This window comes from Apium graveolens, chromosome 9 (assembly GCF_009905375.1).
Source record: "Apium graveolens cultivar Ventura chromosome 9, ASM990537v1, whole genome shotgun sequence".
Taxonomy (NCBI): domain Eukaryota; kingdom Viridiplantae; phylum Streptophyta; class Magnoliopsida; order Apiales; family Apiaceae; genus Apium; species Apium graveolens.
In genome coordinates this window covers 186,076,407-186,102,480 of record NC_133655.1, presented here as the reverse complement: position 1 = coordinate 186,102,480, position 26,074 = coordinate 186,076,407, and the positions used below count along the sequence as shown (strand labels likewise).

General features: G+C 36.8%; 1 pseudogene; it reads right to left on the bottom strand.

Annotated features, from left to right (window-relative positions):
- Positions 1-473: 473 nt before the first annotated feature.
- On the bottom strand, positions 474-2,507 carry LOC141685785 (abscisic acid 8'-hydroxylase 1-like; annotated as a pseudogene).
- Positions 2,508-26,074: the final 23,567 nt, after the last annotated feature.

Below are 26,074 nucleotides of genomic sequence, written 5' to 3'. Positions count from 1 at the left end.
ATATTCCAGCTAATTCTTGGCGAAAAAGATTTAAAGGTGGCCTGTAAAATAGTGAAGTATGATGCTCAAGGTTTTTATGGAGTATACCCAAAGTCAAAGCAGGGACAGAGAAAACATATATCAGTGTGCAGAAGTTCTTTATAGTTTATACCTCTCAGCAGAAATATGGTGCATTCGCGATCTGAGATTAGTTTATGAATTATAAGATGCAGCAAACTCTAAGACAGAGAACAATATATCCATGACGCTGATCTTTTGCAGGAGGCACATTGGGCTCATCTATCGGAAATTTAAAAGATTTGCCCCTGTCCTTCTCCCTCGACACAAACATGTACATACAGTCATACATGCAGACATCGTGTCTACGTATTTGATAACTTGTAGCAGATCCTTTCATGCTTATTTCCGAGACTGAAAAAGCCTTGCTTACAGTATGTTTACTTAAGAAAATAGAAACAGTTGCAACATTTTGTTCACAGTGCCTCAACTTTGATAGGTAACTTGTTCTTGGGCATCCGGACTAGTGTTATTGGACACTGTCATCTTTCTCTAGAGCTGTCCACCTGCAGGCAAGGAAACAATTTTATAATGGAACTAAAATTCACTCCCTGTAAGCTTCTTTACATGTATAATTTTAGGAGCCTAAAATCTTTTAACAAAAGAGCTGTTTCAATAATAATTTGATGCTTGACAAAATCTATAATTCCATTTTCATGCTGACTAGTTTAAATTATATTGCTATGAGGTCTCATCTTCTAGTTAATTAATACATTGTCATTTATTCCTTAAGTAGTCTTACTTGTATCTGCAAACAAGATGGTGAACAAATATACAAAGCTCCAGCTTTGCAAGGTTGATTCCTGGGCACATCCGAGGTCCGCTTCCAAATCCAAGGTAGCGAAAAGGCTTTATGGGTGCCTGCAATTGGTTATAAACATTGAAACTAATAAACGGACAGAAGTTATATGACAAAAGTCAAGTAATCTGAAAGTCCTGAGCAGCTTTTCTTGAATACCAAGGTAAAATTGTTGCCATACGAAGAGTTTCAGTAATAACCTGATATTTGGAAGAATTAACAATATTAATATAGCTAAATATTACAGAAATCTTAACACCATAACTAAATATTACAGTTTTGGTTCTTACTTTTGTTGTGTAAGGCATGTTTGTGACTTCTGACCATGTGAGGCTTGATCCTGTTTTTCTGTTATCCAGAATTTCCGTGTGTTCTTTCTGAATAATCAATATAAAATTTGTCATTTCGAGTAGTAATAATATGATATTTTTGGTTATGCATAGAACACTGATTACCCTGAGACGTTCCAAAACATTTGGATTTTCTGCAATAAATTTAATGAGCCATGTCAGTGCTGTAGTGGTGGTATCATGTCCAGCGACGAGCAATGTTAGTATGTTGTCCTTTAACTGTTTATCCATTAGTTTATCATCTTGATCTTCTCCCCAATCATTTTTAGTATGTTTCTGTATCAGTGACTCCAGGAAGTCCTGGTGTACACTTTTTCCTGATCTTCTTTTGGAAATAATTGAATCAAACATGGCATACATCCTATCGCGTGCCTGAAAAAGAAAAGATATATCAATACATACCTTTATGATTTGTTTATTTTTAATTTAGTTGGACACAAAGTTTTGTTCTGTTCATCTTTAAGCATACCTTAATACCTCGATCATAAGCAGTTCCAGGAAGCTTGAGTGGCAAGGATGCAAATGAGGAAGAAATTGATTTAAAATTAGTTCGGTATTTGTCTTGCTCTGTACCAGTAGGTTCCAAGCTCATAATCATGTTTCCTATCACCTTTAATATGAACTGCAGAACAGGAAAATTATGATTTATCTCAAAAGGTTACTTATGACGTAGAACCTGTTAATATAACAAAAACATGATGAACGAGCTTAACTGCAGAAGCCTCTTCAAGAACCAAAACCTCCCGGTCTAGCCACTGGTCTAATGTTTCAGCAGCCAAAGTATTTATAAATTGAATGTATTTTTTGAGGCTATCAAATGAGAGAGGCTCAACAATCAATCTGCGGAGCCGCTTATGTTCTTCACTAGACTGTTGGAGCAAGCTTGTCGAACCAAGTACCTGTTTTCCAGTGTAAAAGAGGTTTAAGGTAACCAAACCATCTTTCCCTGTCAACAAAATCTTGCATGCGTCTCTCCCGGTCATGAAAATTATATATTTACCTAGTACATAGCTCTTGAACACCTTGCCATACCTAACACAAAAGGTTAGATAAAAGATTATTAGTGTTGGCCTATATACTACCATGTATCTTGATAAATGTTGAAGTACTTTTTTTTGTCTATTTTTGATGAAACTGTAAATCCCCTGAGGACTCGAAAACTCTGACAGAAATGATGAACTTTCACCAACAACAAGCCAACCCAGGTTACCAGGAATTCCTTCCAACTCCTTTGGAGCAGCCCATGCAAATTTCCATAATGCAAATAAAAACACAAGGAACAACACGAGAGCGATGACCATGCTTATTGTTCTCTATTTGGAATTACAAGTGCCAACAACTAGACCTTTGAACCTTCCATCATGAGCGCCCAATGTGCCTCCTGCATCCTTCTATTAGCATTTCTAGTACCTCTATACTCTTCCAGAACTGCTCCTCTTTCTTTCTCCAAATCATCTGATGATACCCGAATCTGTACTAGGCATAAGGTTGAACCTATAAAGATATATGATAAAATCTCAAATTATATAAAAAACCAAAACGTCACTATTACCTCTGAACTGAATTCAGCCAGTATAGATATAGCCTGAGGTAAAACTTCAGGCTTGTCAACCGGAACAAACAATTCATAAACAGTTTCATCAGAAGATGTCACTGCATTTTGACAAGCCCCAAATTCTGCACCAACACTTTCAAGAAACTTTATAATATCTTGATTCGTGTACTTGTTAGTCGCACTGAAAGCAAGATGCTCAACAATGTGCGCAACTCCGCACTCTTCCTCCTCTTCCAACACCGAGCTGCCATATAAACTTGTCCAATTATAAAAACAACCCAAATAAACTGTGTATGCAGGAACTATAACAAACAAGTAAACACTTTTCACTACAACTCCCTTGATTATACCCAAGATTTCATCTACAATCAAAGTACCTTAAATATAAACCAAAGATTACCTCAAATAATAGTTGTATCATATAGAAAAACAAAATTAAAAAATTAATAAATTAAAGATAAATCCAAGTAAACGAAAATAACATGCTAATTATTACCCAAACCATATTCCTTATAACCAACAAAGAGTATTAAAATTAAAAACCCCAATTTAAAAAATTAGGGTTTCGATTTTAAAAATCCCCAATTTAAGAAATTAGGGTTTTGATTTTAAAAAACTTAACTGTTAAAGCAAAGAAGACCATAATAGTATTCATGTAAAGGAGACACCAAGAGATTGTTAGCAGACCGGTGAAGGTGATTGTGATGGTGAACCCATCGGACCTGGTAGAGATGGTGGTTACTAAAACAGCAGAGCTGGTGGCGGTGGCCATTAGAGTAGCGGAGGTTGTAGTGGTGAGAGACGAGTGAGAAAGAGAGACAGAGAGAGAGAGAGAGAGAGAGATTCAGTGGGAGTTGAGAGACGAGAGAGAGATTTGTGAGAGATTTTTTTTTTTTAGTTTCTCTGGACAGGGGGAATAATTGGCAATCAAACGAGGGAAAGTTTTGTAAAATTTCACTAAGGGGGGAACAAATTAAAGTGGCCTGCGCTGATTTATTTTAGAGAACTTTAGACATCGGTTGTTAAATAATCGATGTCTTCAAATAACAAAGACATCAGAAAAAAACGGGGTGATGTTATTAGCTCTTTTAACATCAGTGTCATCCGCAACCGATATCTAATGTGTGATGTCTATTCAACTTTTTCTTATAGTGATCTGCTGACACGTGAGTGAACTCCATCAGTTGTTCAGCTGTGTGAGTCATGTTCAGTGAACTTATTCTATAATAAGCACCTACATACTAGCTATAATGTCACCACATAAATGTCTATGAGAACAGACATCCTTCATAATGAAGCAAACATAGTATGTACCAATCTTTGCGGATTACTAATTACCAGTTAGTAATCCTACGACCAGGAAATATTTAAGTTCAGAGTTATCATCTTTTAGGTCTCATTATTTTGATCTCATCATAATCCATAAAAAGATTTACTCTAAACTATGGTATATCTTATTTAAACACTTAAATAGATAAAGCTCGCAATAAAACCAAAACAAGTCTTTATTAATATCAATGAAATCAAAACAGATTACATAAAAGTTATTCCTAAATCATCATACATGATTGGACTTAGGACACATCTCTTTCAATCTCCCACTTGTACTTAAGCCAATCACTCTGGTATCTAATACCCATCTTGTCTTTATGACAATCAAAGTGACTTTGAGAAAGTGGCTTTGTTAAAGGGTCTGCTATGTTGTTATGTGTGTCAACTCTCTTGACGTTGACATCTCCTCTTTCAACAATCTCCCTAATCAGATGAAAGCGTCGTAAAACATTTCCTATAAGAAGTATGTCATCCACATACAATACAAGAAATGTTACCGCGCTCCCACTAACCTTCTTGTAGACACATGGTTCATCTATGTTTTTTGATAAAACTAAACTCTTTGATTGTCTCATCAAAACGGATGTTCCATCTACGAGAAGCTTGCTTTAAACCATTTACGGTTCGCAGCAGCTTACACACTAGGTGTTCATTTCCCTTGGAAAGAAAAGCCTCTGGCTGTGTCATATACACTTCCTCTTCAAGTTTCCCATTGAGGAAGGCCGTTTTCACGTCCATTTGCCGGATCTCATAGTCGTAGTAAGCAGCAATCGCAAGCAAAATCCGAATTGATTTTAACAGGGCTACAGGTGAAAAAGTTTCATCAAAGTCAATCCCTTGCCTTTGTTTGAATCCTTTTGCCACGAGCCTGGCCTTATAGGTCTCCACCTGGCCATCTGCTCCAATCTTTCTTTTGTATACCCATTTGCACTCAAGAGGATTCACACCCTCAGGTGCTTCAACCAAAGTCCATACTTGGTTGCTATACATAGATTCCATTTCGGATTTCATGGAACTATGCCATTTCTCTGAGTCAACACTACTCATAGCCTCATTATAGGTCACAGGGTCGCCATCGTCAATGATTGACAACTCATTGTCATTCTCACTGACAAGGCCACAATACCTCTCAGGTTGGCGAGACACTCTCCCTGACCTATGAATGGGCTGTTCCACAGAAGGTTGTTCAGTCTGAACAGGTGTTTCCACTTGATCCGTAGTAGTTTGTGCTTCTTAAACCTCATCAAGTTTAATTTTGCTCCCACTGTTTCCTTCAAGGATAAACTACTTTTCCAAGAAGGTAGCATGTCTGGAGACAAACACCCGATGATCGGTGTAAAAGTAATATCCTAAAGTCTCTTTAGGATATCCCACAAAATTACATTTTACGGATCGAGATTCCAGCTTATCTGGGTCAACTTTCTTGACATAAGCTGGACATCCCCAAATCTTAACGTTTTTAAGACTCAGTTTCCTTTCTTTCCATATCTCATATGGAGTTTGAGGAACATATTTGGAAGGCACCTTATTCAGTAAATATGCTGAGGTTTCCAATGCATAACCCCATAGGAATACTGGAAGATTCGCATAGCTCATCATGGACCAAACCATGTCTAACAAAGTTCGATTTCTCCTTTCAGATGCCCCATTCAACTGTGGAGTATATGGAGGAGTCCACTGGGAGAGTATACCATTTTCTTTGAGATAATCTAGAAACTCTCCATTCAAGTATTCACCACCTCGATCTGATCGAAGAGTTATAATACTATGCTTGGTTTGTTTCTCCACTTCATGCTTATATTCTTTTAACTTTTCAAAGGCTTCAGACTTGTGTTTCATCAAATACACATATCCGAATCTAGATCGATCTTCTATGAAAGTAATGAAGTATGAAAATCCACCCATGGCTTGCGTAGACATTGGTCCACATACATCTGTGTGTACCAATCCTAGCAAATCTGCAGCCCTCTCTCCATGTCCACTAAATGGAGATTTGGTCATTTTACCCAATAGACAAGACTCACATGTAGGATATGATTCAAAATCAAAGGGGTCAAGTAACCCTTCCTTATGCAATGTCTGCAGTCTATTTTCACTTATATGACCAAGTCTGCAGTGCCACAAGAAAGTGAGATTTTCATGATCCCTTTTTCTTTTATTAGTTTGTTCAATCTGAAGTAAATTATGCTCTACGTCACATACATACAGACCATTATTTAAAGTACCACGTCCATAAAGAACATTATCTCTAATAATAGAACATTCATTATTCTTAATAATAAATGAAAAACCATCCAAATCCAACCTAGGAATAGAAATAATATTCCTCATAATAGAGGGAACGTAATAACAATTATTCAAAATAATAGTCTTGCCTGTAGGCATATATAAACTAAATGATCCTACAGATATGGAGGCAACCCTTGCTCCATTGCCCATACGTAGAATCACCTCATCTTCTTCAAGAGTCCTACTTCCCTTTAGTCCCTGCAACGAATTGCAAATATGAGAACCACAGGCGGTATCTAATACCCAAGTAGAAATTTGACTTAGTGACATATTAACTTCGATCATGAACATACCTGAATCAGAAGAGGTAGTCTCACTACCCTTCTTCTTCTTCAATTCTGCAAGGTAAACCTTGCAGTTCCTCTTCCAGTGCCCCACCTTGTTACAGTGAAAGCAAACAACTTTGCTCTTGGGGTCTTCAACTTTTGGTGGAACCGGCTTTTTCTCACCTACTTTCTTCTTCTTGGAAGGGTTCTTCTTCCTTTTCTTAGGATTGGAACCTTCACCAATTAGAAGAACAGAACTCTTCTTAGGGGGGAAATTCGATTCCGCAGTCTTCAACATGTTGTGGAGTTCAGGCAGGCTGACATCCAACTTATTCATGTGAAAGTTCACAACAAACTGCGAGAATGAACCCGGAAGTGATTGCAAGACCAAGTCTTGGCTCAGCTCCCCATCCATGACAAAACCAAGTTGTCCAAGACGTTCAATCAAATTGATCATCTTAAGTACATGGTCATTCACAGATGATCCCTCAGACATCCTACAACCGAACAGCTCCTTCGATATCTCATATCGAGCTGTCCTCCCTGCCACATCATACAACTCTTGTAGATGCATAAGGATAGTGTGAGCATCCATATGTGTTAGGGCAAAAACACGCGCTAATAACACACGCAATTATACGCGTTCGCAAGTAATATAAAATACTTTATAGTTCATTCCCACAGAGACTCAGATTAATTATGTTCAATTAAACTCACTCACCAATGTATGATTACTTCTCAATGTTAAGACAATAACACTTAGATTTGATTAACTAATTATTAACTACAATTAACTACTAGAATTAAACACTTAATTAACACTTGAATTAACAATATTAAAACACTCATGAGATCACAACTTCATTTTTACTTCCTTCAATAGTCATTATTATTACCCTTAGCATGCAACAGTGATGATATTAATCGAATAACACGAAACTAATAAAAGCCAACTTTCATTGTACTAATACCATTCTACCAAGCATACACAATTAAGATAGAAGTTGAATAGACATCAATTATGTTGAGTCCCTATATGTCTACAGAAATTGACAACATAACAATTTAAGCACAAGTTATTCATTTTGATTACATAGGGCGAATAAAACGGTTAGAGTTACCCACTAATCATGCATACTCTTACATGAACCTATGCTAGCATGGCAAGTTCTAAATCTCAAGATCCACCGGCGCTTCACAAGAGATTAACACCCTATCTTATATGTTCGCGACACACATAAGACGAATACGCATAACCAATACTAGATATCATACAATCATCACACACTAAGGTATTAAACAACTAACTAAAGAATTCCATAGTAAATCCGTTACGACCCCATGATCACGATTAGCTCGTGATATCACTCATCATCATCATGGGTTCATATGAAAACATGATAATAACACACGAGAATAATAACTAAAACTACTTATATTAAACCAGAGTACGTCACAAGAGTAAATAGGTTCAAAGTAAAGAAAACTAGCATCCAACGTTACAACAAAATAAAGAATCACAAGAAAATATGCTTCCTCTTCGTTGCAGTGTGCTAAAACGGTCTTCTTCCTTATTTCCTCGCTCTTCGATTAATACTACGATCCAACCTTTGTGAAACGTCTCTGAAATCTACTTATATAGGAGTCCCATAAATCCCAGTTAACTCAGAAGTTGGAAGTCAAACAAAAATAGGAGTCTAAAATATTAATTCTGAAAATCCGTTCCTGCGCGGCCGCTCAGCATTCCTGAGCGGGTGCTCAGCTTCCTGAGCGGTCGCTCGGCAGAGCTGAGCCTGGAAACTGATCTGTTTTTCTCCTGTTTCTTTGCTGCAATCTGCTCCTATCTTCCCACTTGCAATGCTAAACACATGCCCAGGCTTATTATTGATGAAATATCTCCCGAAATGCAACTAATACCCTGAAATGCACAAACACTAGAAAACGCATCAAATACACAAAATACTTGATTTCAAGACACCAATTCAAGCTATTATAAGACGTTCTAAGTGGTATAAAATGCCACTTATCACACCCCCAAACTTAAATCGATGCTTGTCCTCAAGCGTCACAGACTCAAAAACAAAACGAAAACATGCATGAATGCAATCTATATGAAATGCAGCGATCCCCCTTACTACGACCAAACCAACCAACTTACGATATCTCAACAAATGCAATTAGGCGAATAAAGATCAATCAAATCATGCAAACTAACATACAACCAGAAATGTGGTGTGTGCAGATGCTTAACAGATATGCTTCGAAACTAGATCAATTATCATAACTCAACTATCCTCAAGGCAATCGCATGATTATACAAAGAATGAAAATTCTAGGCACAAAGTGACTTATAACACTTCAAGAATCCTGGAGCTTATTACGGAATCATGCTTTTTATTTATAACAACAAATGCTTATTTGACCGTGCAATGAGTGAGGTCCACAAAAGACTTATACAATGGCATCCATGTAGCGAGCGTTGGGTTAACGGATCCCAGACTATAAAAGCCTTAGGTCACTAGGCACAAAGTCCCCTAAGAACTTAATAACTCGAATACCAAAGAGCCCACTCGTGATTTAACTCTTTATTTTTTTTCTTTTTCTTTTCTTCTTTTCTATTTTTTTCTCTTTTTTTTCAAACTTTCTGAGCAAGTGCGTTTCGCTCCATCTTGCTCAACCCTAGACTACTCGCATAAAAATACGAGCCGGCTACTAGCCATTTGACGCCTAGCCACAATTAGCAATGAATTCCATTTTTCACTCCATTTTTTTCTTTTCATGCCATTTATCACTAAGAACCTATTATAAATTTCTAAGCATAATCAATAGATTAACCTCGAAAACCATCAAACCATAACAACAATCTAGTCCTTAAGCATTCTCTAAGACTTAGTGAAATTACAGGTGTTTCTAGCATGCATATCAACTTACATGACTCAACATCACTTAAACGCTATCACTACACTCGCATCAACATCACAAATTAATTGGTAAATCAGCGCAAAAGGGATCAAGGTATATGCATGAGCTACATGACATGATAAATAAAGCTATAAATAATAATAAAAAAAACTATATGGCAAAAAATATGCAATTATATGAGCTAAACTATCATGAATATGCAACTTTATGATACACACATGTAATAACCCCAATTTTTGAGAAATTTTGAAACCCTTATGAATAGTGTTTTTGCTGAACGAGAAAACTTTTCATGCCACGCTATGTAGGGGTTCTGTTATTGATCTTATGGGATATTATTAGTACTCTATGTGGTATATAAGTGTATGTAAAGATCGTCAGAATCCAATTCCGAACACTTTGATTTTTCCCGGAAATCCACAAGATACGGAGAGAATTGAGTATAAGGTAATAGGATAAAAAGGATTGAAATTAAAGGATTATAGGAGAGGATCATAAAAGGAATATAATATATTGAGAAAGGTTAAGGGAACCTAAGTAATAAGATCCCGGGTATGATCCCTCAAACGATAAACGAAAACGAAAGTTAAGCGAACCGTATAACAGATCAGCGGTCATTAGGCAAACAATTAGGAAGTTAAGCAAAGGGATTAGAGGAAGTGATGTCACCCAACCAATGAGAAGAGGACAAGGAAGGGAGGATGACATGTGCAAGGTGACACAAGCATGACATAGAAGGGAAGGAAGTGTGGTTGAATTATAACCACACAAAATCAAGGTTAATTAAGTCATTAACCAAAAACAACACAAAAATCAACCAACCAAGCAAATCATTTCATTTTCATCAAACAAAACACAAAAATCTCTTTCTTCCCAAGCTAGCTCTCGGCCCATTTCTTAAAATTTGAAGATCCAAGCTCCACCACTTACTATTTAGCAAGGTAATTATCTAAGCTTCCCCATGGATAGTTACATACTTCCTATAAGTTTAAGCTTCTAATTCCAAGCCAATCTTTTTCTATAAATCAAGGAAGAAGATGGTGAATAGTAACCTTCAAGAAATAACTTTAGTTTTCTTGAATTTTTATGAAAGATTAAGGTTATACAAGCAAGGATCAAGGTTCTTTTAGGCATTCAAAGCTCTTGGGTTGTGTTAGGAAGCTTCAAGGAGGTATAAACAACTTTCACCTTTAACTTATAGTTTGAACTTTGAGTTTTGATGAGTTTATGGATGGATTAATGTATATATAGAAATATCCATGTATGTATAGCAAGATCCATGTATGTTAGATAGCTTGGTTGGATTTGTGGTGATTTTGGATATGAATCTTGGTTAATGGTTAATGAATCTTAAGTTATGGTTAGTAGATCATGTTTGTGGTTGAATAAGTTGGAAAACCTTGAGATTATGGACTAACTTTGCCTTGATATAAGTTGTGTTTGATGTATTGATGATGGTTGGGTGGTTTGTAGTGAATTGGTAAAGAATTGGAGTGGTATAAATATTGGTAATCGCGTAAACATAGCCGTCGTAACGTCCGATTTTCTTTGGACTGTTTTTGTGCATAGCATTAGGACCCGAGAACCCCCTGCTAGATTATGACCACTGCCATGTTTAGATAGCTCATGTTACGAGCTTCGTTTTGATATGTAGTTCGTTCGATTCCGATGCACGGTTTAGGAGAAACGACCGTTTCAAGTAACGGCGTTTCGCGAACGAAACATTTCCCCTCGCCTTACTTTGAAACATAGGTTAAAGACCAAAAAGGACTAATTGAAGTATGAAACATTTATGGTAAGTGTGTTAGGCAGTTGGTAAGACACTCGCGAAGGAATCGCCTTAAAACTCGTAAAGGTTAAATTATTAAAAATGGTGGAGCCGAGGGTACCCGAGTGACTTAAGCGAATCAGTGAGCGCAAAACGAGCGTTAGAGTCTAAGTTAGTTAAAGTATAGATTTACAAGTGACTTTGGTTTAATTCCAACTTACTTGTTGCTTATAGGTTACCAGACTCGTCCCGAGCCATTCGTAACCCCCAGTCGCTCAGGCAAGTTTTCTACCCGTTATACTGTTGCTGTGATGTAAATATATGTATATGCATTATCTTGTGATATTGCATGATTGTTATTAGCAAATTTTGCGATATATTGGAGCATGCTAATATGGTATATATGCATGTCTGTTTCGTAATCTGGTTATCTATCTTTTGATTTCAATGCTTATAGTTGCATAATACCTATGCTAGAAATAAGCAAGTAGTTGCGTATACCCTTAGTATAGGGGATAAAAGGTGAACATATTTCTAAATCGGGAGTCGATGTTCCCGAGTATATTATATATATATATTTATTTATTTATATATATATATATGGATATAGTTTTTAAAACTATTAATCGAATAAGGTTTATTCGATAACTTTAACTTTATTTTATTATTGAATATTATTTCGAATATTATTCGAAGGCGTATGACTCCTTTACATTATTTATTGGATATTACTTGGACATTCAATTGAGGATGTATGACTCTTTTATTTTATTTAATGAATATTATTTATAATATTCATTCGAGGTATTATGACTCAGCTTATTTCATTTATTGAATATTATTTGAATATTCATTTGAGGATCTATGACTCCGATTATTTGCTGAGATATATTCTTTATTTTATTAAAGAATAAGGTGTCGATAATCAAACTTATTTTTGATTATTCAAATAAAGATATTACTTTCGTATAAGTATATCTTTGATTATTTGCTATTCATTTCAAGTATAAGTTTTAATACTTCTACTTCAATTATTTTATAAAGATTATTTTTTTATGGGAATATTATTTAAATAATAATATTCAGACATTTTCTAAATATTCTGGGGACTGATTTACTTCATTAAATCAGTTTTACTCCAAACACTCTTTAAAGTATTTTCGAGTCTTTAAAATGATTTTAAAAAGTTAGAGCGGATCCCAAAACTATTTTTATATTTAAGATCTTCCTTTTAAAAAGGGGATTTAAATACTCGCTCAAAACCTGGGGGATCCGGCTCGGTGGTGTGTTTTATATTCGCAACAAGGTTGCTGTCTTGGTAAAAGAGTTTTTGATTACTTACCCAATATTCGGGAAGTAAAATTCTTGGAACAAGTTAATCCATTAACAGGCATCGCCTGGGAAATATCGGTGAGTTTTCCTTTCCAACTAGGTACGACTTCTTGGTGGAGCCGTATCAACAAGTTTCTACTTGGGGAAAGGGGGAAACGAGCTTTACGTTTCAGAGTCATGGATTTCATCTGAACTAGGAGTGGCGTAAGTGGTCGAGTAGCGCCGGCCCAGCCTTATTATATTGGCCCAAATGGCCTGGAAGTTCCGCTAAGGCGGTACATTCCTTAGGAGTTCAGTGTTCAGTTGACAAGTAAATCCGACAGGTTCTCCTCTACATGTAGAAAATGGTGGGGTTGCACTACTACGACTGATCATCGTAAGTGGTCTTCCTGGCGCGGCAAACTCCCGTAATGAGTTCATCATCCAATTGGATAATTTCTGCAACACTACCCAGAGCACTTCGATAGAAAGGCTACGGTTGGGCGATTGTTGAGTGTTGGCAGGGTCAAGTTTTCAAAATGATGTTTACATCAAATGAAGTATCTCGTAACTTCATTTTATTTTGATAATATTTTAAAGATTTAATCTATTCAAATCTTGTCTTATAGTCTCATCTATGTGATGAACTTTTGAAACTGATTATAACTTGAACGGTGGTAGTTCAAGTAGTATTGGGAAAGATATAAGTATATTGGGGTATTTGGTAACCTCATCTTTTAAACTTATATCTAATTAATAATTGTCTTATGAATGACAAAGATTTTCAGAAAAACGTTGAGACAAGGTTAGATATATGAGATCACCTTGCAACGATATTTTTTTTATACAGTTATACACTGGGACTTTGTGTATATTATGCATGGAAGAGGACTTCCAATATTTTGAAAAGTATATATGTATATATATATATACTGAATATTTTGCGACTTCATCGCATTAAGATATCAACTTGGTTCATTTCTTTTGACCAAGACTTTCATGAGTACTATGAGAAGGCTCATATATTGTTAATCATTATACATATTATTTTGGTGGGCTTGCTGCTCACCCTTGCTTTCTTCTTTCATCACACAACATCAGATAGACAAGATGAACCGGACCAAGCTCCTGATTCGCAAGAGGTTAGGAGACGTTCCGCAGTTTTCTAGAAGCACGGATGCCGCCATAGCTGAGGTAGGAACTACCAATAGGCTAGGCTTTCAACTTTTGATGTATCAGATTATGTATATTTATGAATTGTAATAATGGCAAAGAAATGTAAATTTATTCAGAAACCTGTTTAAGGTGTATTGGCATATAATTGTGGAATAAAACGACTTGTGATTATTTTTGGATATTCATCTCTGAGACTATAACTTGTGGTGTGTGTGTTTATTGTGGGGTCACAGTACAGAGTAGTTGATTATTTATTAAGATTGGGTGTTGTTAAGGGAAATGGAACTCGTGACAACCCGGATCCCCGACCCCGGATTTGGGGGTGTTACAGAAATGGTATCAGAGCCAAGCGTTATAAACCTCAGAGATGATGGGACGTTAAGATAATAAGTTCACTAAGATAAAAAGAACTCTTGCCAAGTTCATAGTCGGACTACCTAACGTAGTACTGACAGTTAAAACCCTTACGGGAACCCTTATAAGTATCGTGATAGTAACGTAGTTCGTTCTCGTATAGGGCAGCGGAGCACCGAACCTTGAGGTTCAGGAGCATCAACATGAGGATGTTTTATTACAAGTTGGAGATCAAATTGTGAATCCGATGGAGTACCCTAATGAGGGACCGGATGAGGTTCAGATAGAGAATGTTGCGGTTGAGGATGTTATTCCAGAAAGGATTGTGGCTGAGGAGGATCTCATGGAGGATCCTGATGAGAATGAAGAGAGGACCGCTGAGGAACTGATGACCATAGTCAGGGCGACTACCAGAGCAAGAATGGCCGCGAGGGTGGCCCTAGAGGATGAAGAGTTACCAAGGGCACAAAGGTTAATGAGGGCAGAAGGAGTGGGGCCTTCCACGACCCCAATTATACCAGTATCAGACCCTCTTTCAGAGGCTCCTGTAGACATCCATGAGGTTCCACCAATTCCTGACCCATCCCCTGTACAGAGCCCAGCACATACTGAGGAAATGCCACCTTTATCCCCTGAACCATTGTCACCTGATACCGTGCTTGGTTATCCCTTTGGATCTCCTGGGTCTGCACCACCCGCACCCCATGGACTGCTAGATGCTACCACTCAGGCTTCTCTTATCGCCAATTATTATATGACTTTGGGTGGCCTGTCTGAGGCCCGTAATGTTAGGAGTGATCTGTTGGATCGACTTACTGCACCAAGGATTGAGGGCGGGATACTTCCGGCAGGATTAGCGTATAGCATGGAAAGGATTGAGGCTACCACCCGTGTTACAGCTAGAGGCCATCTTGAGGGTCAGGTCGATCCGGCTCTACTTGCGACTATCTTAGACCTCATCACCTCTGTGATGGAGCAGGTTAGGGATGTCGTGCGTGCTCGCATCTCTTAATCCATGGTAGTGTGTAGAGCCAGAGCAATCAAACAAGGGTTTCATGTAGCACCGCTTTTGGAGGATTAGCCTAAGTGATGAATGATTAGTTTTAATGATGAGATGACTATCTACGGTAGTACTTTTGGGATAGGAGCGATAAGTTCAAATGATGTAACCCTCTGTAATATGTTCAGTTGTTGTACCCTCGAATAAATGGTTATGTATATATTCGTTAATTTCAGTTCAGGTCAGTTTGTTTGTGATAAATCACATTGTTAATTGCTCTATTAACACTTAAGAGAGTGTCATGAAGTTTATCGAACTTAAGAATTCATGATTTACAATCGTGCAAGGACTAAACGAAGGGGAAGACTTAAGCAAAGTAAGTAAGACAAATATCCGGAGATTCTCAAAATTTTCCAAGTAATATGCCCCCACAAGGAAAAAGATTAAGGGCAAACCTGGAACGTAATAATCAGGGAGGTTGCAATTAAAATTTAAAGAACCCGGAATATAATAAAGTGGAAAATGAAGATTTTAAATTAAAAGATGACTCCAATTATGGGGAGTAGGAAGAAATATTTAGACCGAGGAATCAAAAGTCGAGTAAGGAAAGGAGACCCGAGATGGTACCCCTATACGGCAATTCATGGACCTGTCTAAAGAGAACTTAGACTATTATCCCCAACCACCACCCTGAGGAGACAGTGCGGTGGGAAATTCTTTCATGACCTTTAAGTCGCTAAGCTCTCAGAGTTCCAAGGAACAAGCTGACCCAGTCGAGGCAAGAGCCTGGCTAAAGGAAATAGATGAATCATTTGAGACTCTAAATGATTGACGAACCACAAAAGACTGTTTTGTCACTTACCCTCCTAAGAGAGAGACCACCCGTTGGTGAAAGACCAAGAAAGGCACGGAGCCAGAGGTTAGAATAAACTGATTTAAGTCCAGTCAATTGTTTTCGGGAAAGTAATTCCCAAAGATAAGGAGATAGTGTAAAAGCTTTAGAGCCAGAACAAAGGCAGACAAGTATGATAAATTATGAATCTAAGTTGTAAAAGTTGTCAAGATTCGTTCTGAGGACACGAATCCAGAATGACGGGATATTTGAAATCAATGCTTATATTGAGATTGATTTGTGAAATAATGATAAGAGAAAGGAAAATAAAAAGAAACTGAAGTGGAAAGGAATATAAAGGCAATAGAGTTTGAGGAATGATAAGGGAGTTGGGTATGAGGAAACCCTAAAGACTCATAGCAATAGAAATAGAAAAGTATGTAATCTTCAGGATGATGATGATCCACCATGAGTTAAAATTGATGGTTGAAGGCATAAGAGATACATATATTGTACCCCCTTTAAGTTGGGAGGATTCGAGGAAACCTTGAGATAGTTCGAAGGATAAATATTGAGACACGGATAGACTGAGGAGACAAGAAAGTAAGAAATCAGGAAAAATTGGATGAAGGAAGTGACCTTCAATAATGTGAAATGTAAGACCGGTGGCTCGATACCCAGAAAGGGAGACGCCAGGTATGGGATGTATCCCAACATTGAGGTGACTGTTGAGATAAACAACAAAAGTAAATAAGGAATTATTAAGAAGAAGTTCACGTTGAACATGACCAATATCTTCCAGAACATCCATGTTATCATTACCAAATCAGGAAAGAAAAGCGGATGACCATTGTTATCTTTTGGAGGCCATATGGATTGACCTCAATTTGAATAAGGATGCTATTATGAAATTAGGCATATACTATCGAGGTGGGAATGATTGAATAAGATACCCTTATCAGGGATATATGACTTGATTTATCCATGGAAGGATGCATGTACCTTTTAAAGGTGGAATTAAGGATAGAACATCGGTAACTTAAAATGAATCCTCGAGGAATGCATAAAGGTTGGAATTTCACCCTTAATAGGGATAGTATGAGTTTTGACAGTATGAATTGGAAAGGATTAAGGTAATAATAACCTTTAAGGATCAGTGGAGAAATTCTTCAGAAGTATATAGACAATGGTTCTAGTATTAGTAAGTGGTATTTTGATATGCCCTGTATATAGGGAATACAGGAGGAACGATTAAAGGATAACCTTAGAGGTTTTACAAGGAGAAAGGAAATATTCAAAATTCTCAAGAATAAAAATGTTGATAAAGGAAATATGACATAATTATAATGTTGCCAAGTGGGGCACGTGTTAAACCACGAGAAAGTATGGATCCAACCAGTAATGGTCGAAATTGTTCAGGGCAATTAGGACTTAAGATAAAAGATGTTCTAATTATGATTGAGAGTCAGTCATGACAGTGATTAACCTCTAAAGACTGAGGCAATAACTTATGGAAAAAAAATGGTGATTTTTTTTTTATTTTTACTCATCAGATTTTAAGGAAAGCATTTTCACATAAGCTGTGATTGAAATAAGGTAGAAAATTTATTTGGAGGTGGTTAAAATGACATTGACTGTAAGGAAATTTTACTATCAGGAAAGGCTAAAGAGGTGGCCGACACTTTAAAGGTAAGAGGATAATTATAGGCGCTTGTGCCAAAAGAATACAGGGATGATGGTTAAAACTGTGAAGGTTGTATTATGGTTTGGAAGATTGACATTCCTTCTGATGACTGTGCAATACCCAACCGTAATAGTAGTTGGTAAAGGTTTAATTTGTGTAATCGCCATGAACGGGCTATCTATCTTAGAAGGTCCTATCTTGAGATAAGCCAGGACCATGTTTCAAAAAGGACTAGACGAACATTTGAGTTAAGTCTTCTATTTAAGGCATATGATTAAGAATGGTATTAACCTGCTATCGTTGCTTTGATTGAAACTCTTTTGCAATTTTATCTACTTCATGTCATGAAAGTACGTCAGAGTTTGGAGTGTTCTTCATGAATTGTGATTGGTGGTTATGTTAACTCCTTAGGAGAATTAGATACGAGATGTATGGACTCCGTATGGTTAGCTATTAAGACTTCATGGAAAATGAATGACTACAGTAGGTCAGTGGTGGACCATAGTAAGGCAGCAATGATTCTGCGAGTAATGAGCTGATTACAACCGTGAGAGTTGTATTGGAATGGGTGTTGAGATTGAGTACCACTAATCGGGTCGTGGTAGTGTATAAGTTATCATTGATAGACTAATTAAGCAGAGTATCTACCTAGTGAATTATTATTCTTTCTTATCAATAGAGAGTCGTATTATTATACGAGGAAGGTTGCGGTGCGAGCATAGAATCCTAGTAACGGTGATATATAGAATGAGATCCCAAATCCGATTTTCGATGTCGAGGGAGTTTCAAAGGTAATTGTGTATAAGCTCGAGGAAGAGCATGGGTCCATAGAATGATGGACGGGATAGCGAAAATATTTAGGCACGTGAAATGCGATGCTATAATACTTGATGTTGATATAAATACATATATGTTTTGTTCTTCTATGATAAACCTCTATAGTTCAGAGGTAGGTTCCAAGCCAGATATTTTGTGGCAGTATATTTTTTTTCATATATACAATTCTCTTCAGTTCGTTCTTTTCTCTTCTTTTCATTTCGTGTAAGCTGAGAAGAACAACCCTTCCAGAAGGGGAGGTATTGCCGAATGACTATCTATCTTTGTGATAGAAGCCTAGTAGGATACCACATGTTGTTTAATTGCTTGTCAAGTACTAAAGGCTGGCCACCTTCTGTACTAACTATGCGATATAACAAGTGTTCATGATCATAGTGATCTCTCAACAAATTCCTTTACTTCTATTTGATTGATCAAATTTTGGAAAATAGAAACAACTGAAAAAGGAGTAATAAAGTGGTGGTAGTATGCGGAATGGGAACACATTCGTGATACTAAGGTTGACGTGGTTATTAAAAGGTTATAGAACGCTAACGAGCAAAAGTATAACCAGTATAATATTAGGAACGGAAGGTAGTAGCGATTACGAACTCGAAAAGAATGGGTATTGAGAAGCAGAAGCTCTAATGCTAAAAGCAATAACGAGAGTCTGTGCAATAGACTTGAAAGAATTTGGAATGATCACTTAATTCGAATTGAGTTATCTTACGACAATAGATCATATGTCATTATCGAGATGTCGCCTTATGAGATCCTTGAGGGAAGACAATGTCGATCTCCCTTATGTTAGGATGAAGTTGTAGAGCGCAAGATGCTCGGACCCGCAGTAGTCCAAAGGACCAAGGATATGATAGATCTAATCAGAGGACGGCTGGTAGTAGCCCAAGATGGACATGATAAGTATGTTGATTTGACACGAAAGGATAAAGAGTATGAAATAGGGGACCTAGTAATGTTATAGGTATCCCTTGGAAAGGATTGATGAGGTTCAGAAAGAAAGGAAAGCTAAGTCTACAATTTGTTGGACCCTTGGATATATTAAGACGTTTGGGAAGTTAGCATATGAGCTAGCCCTAACCCCGAACATGTAGCAGGTCGTAACGTGTTTCACGTATCAATGTTAAGGAAGTGAAATTCAGATGCCAGATAAATAGAGGCATATGAGCGCATAGATATGCAACCCGACGTAACCTATATGGAGCAACCAGGAAGGGTTATAGAGTGAAAAGGAACAAGTGCTTAGGAGAAGGATTATCAAACTAGGCAGAGTTTGGTGGTAGAACCACAATGTGGGAAAATTGACTCTAGAGTTAGAAAGTGTAATGCTAAGAAAGTATCCCCATTTGTTTTCTATCTGATTCCGGGACGGAATCCTTTTAAGGAGGGGAGACTGTAATAACCCCAATTTTTGAGAAATTTTGAAACCCTTATGAATAGTGTTTTTGCTGAACGAGAAAACTTTTCATGCCACGCTATGTAGGGGTTCTGTTATTGATCTTATGGGATATTATTAGTACTCTATGTGGTATATAAGTGTATGTAAAGATCGTCAGAATCCAATTCCGAACACTTTGATTTTTCCCGGAAATCCACAAGATACGGAGAGAATTGAGTATAAGGTAACAGGATAAAAAGGATTGAAATTAAAGGATTATAGGAGAGGATCATAAAAGGAATATAATATATTGAGAAAGGTTAAGGGAACCTAAGTAATAAGATCCCGGGTATGATCCCTCAAACGATAAACGAAAATGAAAGTTAAGCGAACCGTATAACAGATCAACGGTCATTAGGCAAACAATTAGGAAGTTAAGCAAAGGGATTAGAGGAAGTGATGTCACCCAACCAATGAGAAGAGGACAAGGAAGGGAGGATGACATGTGCAAGGTGACACAAGCATGACATAGAAGGGAAGGAAGTGTGGTTGAATTATAACCACACAAAATCAAGGTTAATTAAGTCATTAACCAAAAACAACACAAAAATCAACCAACCAAGCAAATCATTTCATTTTCATCAAACAAAACACAAAAATCTCTTTCTTCCCAAGCTAGCTCTCGGCCCATTTCTTAAAATTTGAAGATCCAAGCTCCACCACTTACTATTTAGCAAGGTAATTATCTAAGCTTCCCCATGGATAGTTACATACTTCCTATAAGTTTAAGCTTCTAATTCCAAGCCAATCTTTTTCTATAAATCAAGGAAGAAGATGGTGAATAGTAACCTTCAAGAAATAACTTTAGTTTTCTTGAATTTTTATGAAAGATTAAGGTTATACAAGCAAGGATCAAGGTTCTTTTAGGCATTCAAAGCTCTTGGGTTGTGTTAGGAAGCTTCAAGGAGGTATAAACAACTTTCACCTTTAACTTATAGTTTGAACTTTGAGTTTTGATGAGTTTATGGATGGATTAATGTATATATAGAAATATCCATGTATGTATAGCAAGATCCATGTATGTTAGATAGTTTGGTTGGATTTGTGGTGATTTTGGATATGAATCTTGGTTAATGGTTAATGAATCTTAAGTTATGGTTAGTAGATCATGTTTGCGGTTGAATAAGTTGGAAAACCTTGAGATTATGGACTGACTTTGCCTTGATATAAGTTGTGTTTGATGTATTGATGATGGTTGGGTGGTTTGTAGTGAATTGGTAAATAATTGGAGTGGTATAAATATTGGTAATCGCGTAAACATAGCCGTCGTAACGTCCGATTTTCTTTGGACTGTTTTTGTGCATAGCATTAGGACCCGAGAACCCCCTGCTAGATTATGACCACTGCCATGTTTAGATAGCTCATGTTACGAGCTTCATTTTGATATGTAGTTCGTTCGATTCCGATGCACGGTTTAGGAGAAACGACCGTTTCAAGTAACGGCGTTTCGCGAACGAAACATTTCCCCTCGCCTTACTTTGAAACATAGGTTAAAGACCAAAAAGGACTAATTGAAGTATGAAACATTTATGGTAAGTGTGCTAGGCAGTTGGTAAGACACTCGCGAAGGAATCGCCTTAAAACTCGTAAAGGTTAAATTATTAAAAATGGTGGAGCCGAGGGTACCCGAGTGACTTAAGCGAATCAGTGAGCGCAAAACGAGCGTTAGAGTCTAAGTTAGTTAAAGTATAGATTTACAAGTGACTTTGGTTTAATTCCAACTTGTTGCTTATAGGTTACCAGACTCGTCCCGAGCCATTCGTAACCCCCAGTCGCTCAGGCAAGTTTTCTACCCGTTATACTGTTGCTGTGATGTAAATATATGTATATGCATTATCTTGTGATATTGCATGATTGTTATTAGCAAATTTTGCGATATATTGGAGCATGCTAATATGGTATATATGCATGTCTGTTTCGTAATCTGGTTATCTATCTGTTGATTTCAATGCTTATAGTTGCATAATACCTATGCTAGAAATAAGCAAGTAGTTGCGTATACCCTTAGTATAGGGGATAAAAGGTGAACATATTTCTAAACCGGGAGTCGATATTCCCGAGTATATTATATATATATATATATATTTATTTATATATATATATATGGATATAGTTTTTAAAACTATTAATCGAATAAGGTTTATTCGATAACTTTAACTTTATTTTATTATTGAATATTATTTCGAATATTATTCGAAGGCGTATGACTCCTTTACATTATTTATTGGATATTACTTGGACATTCAATTGAGGATGTATGACTCCTTTATTTTATTTAATGAATATTATTTATAATATTCATTCGAGGTATTATGACTCAGCTTATTTTATTTATTGAATATTATTTGAATATTCATTTGAGGATCTATGACTCCGATTATTTGCTGAGATATATTCTTTATTTTATTAAAGAACAAGGTGTCGATAATCAAACTTATTTTTGATTATTCAAATAAAGATATTACTTTCGTATAAGTATATCTTTGATTATTTGCTACTCGTTTCAAGTATAAGTTTTAATACTTCTACTTCAATTATTTTTATAAAGATTATTTTTTTATGGGAATATTATTTAAATAATAATATTCAGACATTTTCTAAATATTCTGGGGACTGATTTACTTCATTAAATCAGTTTTACTCCAAACACTCTTTAAAGTGTTTTCACACTCTTTAAAGTGTTTTCGAGTCTTTAAAATGATTTTCAAAAGTTAGAGCGGATCCCAAAACTATTTTTATATTTAAGATCTTCCTTTTAAAAAGGGGATTTAAATACTCGCTCAAAACCTGGGGGATCCGGCTCGGTGGTGTGTTTTATATTCGCAACAAGGTTGCTGTCTTGGTAAAAGAGTTTTTGATTACTTACCCAATATTCGGGAAGTAAAATTCTTGGAACAAGTTAATCCATTAACAGGCATCGCCTGGGAAATATCGGTGAGTTTTCCTTTCCAACTAGATACGACTTCTTGGTGAAGCCGTATCAACAAGTTTCTACTTGGGGAAAGTGGGGACGAGCTTTACGTTTCAGAGTCATGGATTTCATCTGAACTAGGAGTGGCGTAAGTGGCCGAGTAGCGCCGGCCCAGCCTTATTATATTGGCCCAAATGGCCTGGAAGTTCCGCTAAGGCGGTCCATTCCTTAGGAGTTCAGTGTTCGGTTGACAAGTAAATCCGACAGGTTCTCCTCTACATGTAGAAAATGGTGGGGTTGCACTACTACGACTGATCATCGTAAGTGGTCTTCCTGGCGCGGCAAACTCCCGTAATGAGTTCATCATCCAATTGGATAATTTCTGCAACACTACCCAGAGCACTTCGATAGAAAGGCTACGGTTGGGCGATTGTTGATTGTTGGCAGGGTCAAGTTTTCAAAATGATGTTTACATCAAATGAAGTATCTCGTAACTTCATTTTATTTTGATAATATTTTAAAGATTTAATCTATTCAAATCTTGTCTTATAGTCTCATCTATGTGATGAACTTTTGAAACTGATTATAACTTGAACGGTGGTAGTTCAAGTAGTATTGGGAAAGATATAAGTATATTGGGGTATTTGGTAACCTCATCTTTTAAACTTATATCTAATTAATAATTGTCTTATGAATGACAAAGATTTTCAGAAAAACGTTGAGACAAGGTTAGATATATGAGATCACCTTGCAACGATATTTTTTTTTATACAGTTATACACTGGGACTTTGTGTATATTATGCATGGAAGAGGACTTCCAATATTTTGAAAAGTATATATGTATATATATATATACTGAATATTTTGCGACTTCATCGCATTAAGATATCAACTTGGTTCATTTCTTTTGACCAAGACTTTCATGAGTATTATGAGAAGGCTCATATATTGTTAATCATTATACATATTATTTTGGTGGGCTTGCTGCTCACCCTTGCTTTCTTCTTTCATCACACAACATCAGATAGACAAGATGAACCGGACCAAGCTCCCGATTCGCAAGAGGTTAGGAGACGTTCCGCAGTTTTCTAGAAGCACGGATGCCGCCATAGCTGAGGTAGGAACTACCAATAGGCTAGGCTTTCAACTTTTGATGTATCAGATTATGTATATTTATGAATTGTAATAATGGCAAAGAAATGTAAATTTATTCAGAAACCTGTTTAAGGTGTATTGGCATATAATTGTGGAATAAAACGACTTGTGATTATTTTTGGATATTCATCTCTGAGACTATAACTTGTGGTGTGTGTGTTTATTGTGGGGTCACAGTACAGAGTAGTTGATTATTTATTAAGATTGGGTGTTGTTAAGGGAAATGGAACTCGTGACAACCCGGATCCCCGACCCCGGATTTGGGGGTGTTACAGTAAGGATGACCATGTTTCTGGAAGCAACAGATCCAGAATACCTTGATAGAATCAGGGAAGGGCCTCACAAACCTACCAAGCTCGCTGTTGTAGTTGCAGGTGAAGCAGCAATGACCGTACCAAAGGAAAAGACTGATTACACTGCTGAAGATATAGCATCTATTGCTAAGGATGCCAAGGTACGTCACTTATTGCATAGTGCCATTGATAATGTAATGTCAAACAGGGTAATCAACTGCAAGACTGCTAAGGAGATATGGGATGCACTGGAGACAAGGTGTCAAGGAACTGAAACAGTTAAGAAGAACAGGAAGACAATACTCACTCAAGAGTATGAACACTTTGACTCTAGGACTAATGAGTCATTGACTGATGTATATGATAGATTTGTCAAACTCTTGAATGACTTGTCATTAGTAAATAAGGAGTATGATCTTGAAGATACAAACCTCAAATTCTTGTTAGCTCTTCCTGAATGTTGGGATTTGAAGGCAACAACAATAAGAGACAACTACAATCTTGATGAAACAACTCTTGATGAAATCTATGGAATGCTCAAGACCCATGAACTTGAGATGGAACAAAGAAGCAAGAGAAAAGGAGGAAAGTCAAGGACAGTTGCTCTCAAGGTTGAAGAGGAATCCCCCAAACCACCTTCCTCAAAGAAAGATAAGGGTAAAGCTCTTATCATAAAATCTGATACTGAGTCATCAAGTTCTGAGAGTGATGATGACTCAGATTCTGAAAGCTTGCCTGAAACTGATGCTGATGAGGAGATGATGAAGCTGTGTGCTCTTATGGTGAAAGGAATCACAAAGATTGCATACAGGAAGTTCAGGAAGGGAAAGATGTTTTCCAGGAAAGGCATAAGTTCTGATAAGAAGAATTTCAGAAGATCTGAAGGAAAAGGAGGAAAGTCTGACAGAGGAGATTACGCTAATGTTAAATGTTATAATTGTGGTGAGAAAGGCCACATATCTCCTGATTGCAAGAAGACCAAGAATGACAAAGGAAAAGCTCTTGTCACAAAGCAGAAAAGCTGGACAGACACCTCAGACTCTGAAAGTGAGGAGAACTATGCATTGATGGCAAATGCTGATAAAACAAGTTCTGAGAGCAGTTCTGAAGCTGCTGAAACAAAGGTACCTCAGACTACTTATGCTTTTCATACTGATGATATTGATGAGTTGAGAAGATATCTTAAAACCATGTTTGTTAGTTATAGAGATCAAACTTTAACATGTGAAAGATTAACTTCTGAAAATCTTGCTTTTAAGAAAAGAAATGATTTCTTAGAAAAAGAGTTAGTCATGTTTCATCAAACTCAGCAGGATAGAGATAATGCTTTTTATATTAGGGATGAAGTGCTAAAAATGAATGAATCTCTAAAAACTGAGTTAGAAAAGGAGAGAGAGATAATCAGAACTTGGACTAACTCTGGCAAAACAACTCAAAATTTGCTAAGCAGTGGAAACTGGAAAGAGGGTTTAGGCTATGGAGTAAATGAAAAAGGAACTGTAGAAATTAAGCCTGTTGATAAGCAAAAGCCGAAGTTAAAACCTGTTAAGTTTGTAACTGAAAAATCCGAAAATGAGAAATCAGAAGTTAAAAAGGAATTAGCTTCTGACAAACTAAAACAGGAAAAGACAGCTGAAGTTAACATAGGCTTAATGACGAAGAAGCAGCTTAAGCATAAGCTGAAAAATGTTAAGGATGCAAACAAGGTAAAATCACCTAGGAAAAACAGGAATGGAAAGGAAGGTGT